At 36.1% G+C, this 3202-nt stretch overlaps 1 non-coding gene across 1 annotated transcript; it reads left to right on the plus strand.

The window, feature by feature from the left end:
• The first annotated feature begins 235 nt into the window (after positions 1–235).
• Positions 236–343, plus strand: LOC148574669 (small nucleolar RNA R71). The gene has a single exon (XR_015905908.1). It is a non-coding gene; the product is annotated as a small nucleolar RNA R71 (small nucleolar RNA).
• Positions 344–3202: the final 2859 nt, after the last annotated feature.

Raw genomic sequence — 3202 nt, forward strand, 5'->3', positions numbered from 1 at the left:
ATATGGCATTCAGAGTATCAATCTCAAGAACTCCTTTCTTCTGACTTGTCCCATTATTCACAGGATTCCTCTCAGAAGTGTACATGAATTGGTTATTTGCAACCGTTTCAGTAAGTTCCTGAGCTTCTGCAGGCGTCTTCTTTAGATGAAGAGATCCTCCAGCAGAGCTGTCCAATGACATCTTGGACAGTTCAGACAGACCATCATAGAAGATACCTATGATGCTCCATTCAGAAAGCATGTTAGAAGGACACTTTCTGATCAATTGTTTGTATCTTTCCCAAGCTTCATAGAGGGATTCACCTTCCTTCTGTCTGAAGGTTTGGACTTCCACTCTAAGCTTACTCAATTTTTGAGGTGGAAAGAACTTTGCCAAGAAGGCATTGACTAGCTTTTCCCAAGAGTTCAGGCTTTCCTTAGGTTGTGAATCCAACCATATCCTAGCTTTGTCTCTTACAGCAAAAGGGAATAGCATAAGTCTATAGACCTCAAGGTCAACCCCATTGGTCTTGATAGTGTCACAGATTTGCAAGAATTCAGCTAAAAACTGATGAGGATCTTCTAATGGAAGTCCATGAAACTTGCAATTCTGTTGCATCAGAGAAACTAGTTGAGGCTTAAGCTCAAAGTTGTTTGCTCCAATGGCAGGGATAGAGATGCTTCTCCCATAGAAGTCGGGAGTAGGTGCAGTAAAGTCACCCAGCACCTTCCTTGCATTGTTGGCATTGTTTTTGTTTTCGGCTGCCATATCTTCTTCTAGTTTGAAGATTTCCGTTAGGTCCTCCCCAGAGAGTTGTGCTTTAGCCTCTCTTAGCTTTCGCTTCAAGGTCCTTTTAGGTTCCGGGTCAGCCTCAACAAGAATGCTTTTATCTTTGTTCCTGCTCATATGAAAGAGAAGAGAACAAGAAAGTAGGAAATCCTCTATGTCACAGTATAGAGATTCCTTGAGGTGTCAGAGGAAAAGAAGAATAGAAGGAGGAGGTGGAGAAGAAGGAATTCGAACTTATCAAGAGGGATAGAGTTCGAATTGCACCTTGATGAGGAGTCTTAGTCCTTTAAATAGAAGGATGTGAAAAGAGGGGAAGAATTTTTGAAAATTAATTAAAAGATTTTAAAAAAAATTTGAAAATTTGATTGAGATTTTCGAAAACTAAGATTGGGAAAGAAATAAAGTAATTTTTGAAAAAGATTTTGAAATTAGAAAAAAGATATGATTGAAAAAATTAATTTTGAAAAAGATGTGATTGAAAAGATATGTTTGAAAAGATATGATTGAAAATCAATTTAGAAAAAGGAAATTTTTTAAAATTAAAGTTGATTACTTGACTATCAAGAAATTAAAAGATATGATTTTAAAATTTAAAGTTTGATCCTTTCTTAATAGGCAAGTAACAACTTGAAAATTTTGAAGTAAATCTTTAATTGAAGCAAGGATTTTTTAAAATAGCAAAAATAAATATAAAATGGAAAGAAATTGATTTTGAAAGAGATATGATTGAAAAGATATGATTTGAAAAAGATTTGATTTTGAAAAAAATGAAAACTTGAAAAAAATGTGAATTAAAAACAAAATCTTCCCTCTAGTGTCATCCTGGCGTTAAACGCCCAGAATGGTGCCCATTCTGGCGTTTAACGCCCAAATCTCTACCTTTTTGGGCGTTAAACGCCCAGCCAGGTACCCTGGCTGGCGTTTAAACGCCAGTTTTCCTTCTTCACTGGGCGTTTTGAACGCCCAGCTTTTTCTGTTTGATTCCTCTGCTGAATGTTCTGAATCTTCAATTCTCTGTATTATTGACTTGAAAAGACATAGTTTTGAAAAATATTTTTGAATTTTTTGATGATGAGAAACAATAAAAATGCAACTAAGATCAAATAAACAATGCATGCAGGACACCAAACTTAAAAATTTTCATATAGGAGACACTAACAAATTGAGAATGCATATGAGAAACAGCAAAACACACTAAACAAGAGAATTTAAAGATCAGAGCAAGGAAATCATCAAGAACAACTTGAAGATAAATGAAGACACATGCATGTAATTTTCGAAAAATGCAAGAAAAATAAAAACATGCAATTGACACCAAACTTAAAAATAAATACTAGACTCAAACAAGAAACATAAAATATTTTTAGTTTTTATGGTTTTATAAATTTTTTTGTGATTTTCGAGAATTATATAGAGAAGAAAATAAAGAGAATCAAAACTTTTAATAAGAATTCCAGGAATCATTGCAATGCTAGTCTAAGACTCCGGTCCAGGAATTAGACATGGCTTACTAGCCAGCCAAGCTTTCAATGAAAGCTCCGGTCCAAAACACTAGACATGGCCAATGGCCAGCCAAGCTTTAGCAGATCATTGCTTTCAACAGCAAAATTGATAGAAATCAACAAGCTCTTGTGATGATAAGTTGAAACTTCGGTCCAAAAGATTAGACATGGCTTCTCAGCCAGCCAGACTTCAACAAATCATCATGAAACTCTAGAATTCATTCTTAAAAACTCTGAAGAACAAAATAGAAAATCTTTTTGTATTTTTGAAAAATTTTTTTCGAAAAATAAAAAGGAGAAGTACCTAATCTAAGCAACAAGATGAACCGTCAGTTGTCCAAACTCGAAAAATCCCCGGCAACGGCGCCAAAAACTTGGTGCACGAAATTGTGATTATCAATGGTGCCATCAACATGGTACGCACAATTGTAATCTCAACTCTTTATCACAACTTCGCACAACTAACCAGCTAGTGCACTGGGTCGACCAAGTAATAAAGCTTACGTGAGTAAGGGTCGATCCCACGGAGATTGTTGGTATGAAGCAAGCTATGGTCATCTTGTAAATCTCAGTCAGGCAGATTCAAATGGTTATAGATACTTATGAATGATTAAAAGATAAATAAAACATAAAATAAAGATAGAGATACTTATGTAATTCATTGGTGAGAATTTCCGATAAGCGTATGAAGATGCTTTGTCCCTTCTGTCTCTCTGCTTTCCTACTGTCTTCATCCAATCCTTCTTACTCCTTTCCATGGCAAGCTGTATGTTGGGCATCACCGTTGTCAGTGGCTACAATCCCGTCCTCTCAGTGAAAATGTTCAACGCACTCTGTCACAGCACGGCTATTCATCTGTCGGTTCTCGATCATGTCGGAATAGAATCCAGTGATTCTTTTGCGTCTGTCACTAACGCCCCACAATCACGAG

Source organism: Arachis ipaensis, chromosome B2 (assembly GCF_059453495.1).
Source record: "Arachis ipaensis isolate K30076 ecotype BB chromosome B2, ASM5945349v1, whole genome shotgun sequence".
In the NCBI taxonomy this organism is placed as follows: Eukaryota; Viridiplantae; Streptophyta; class Magnoliopsida; order Fabales; family Fabaceae; genus Arachis; species Arachis ipaensis.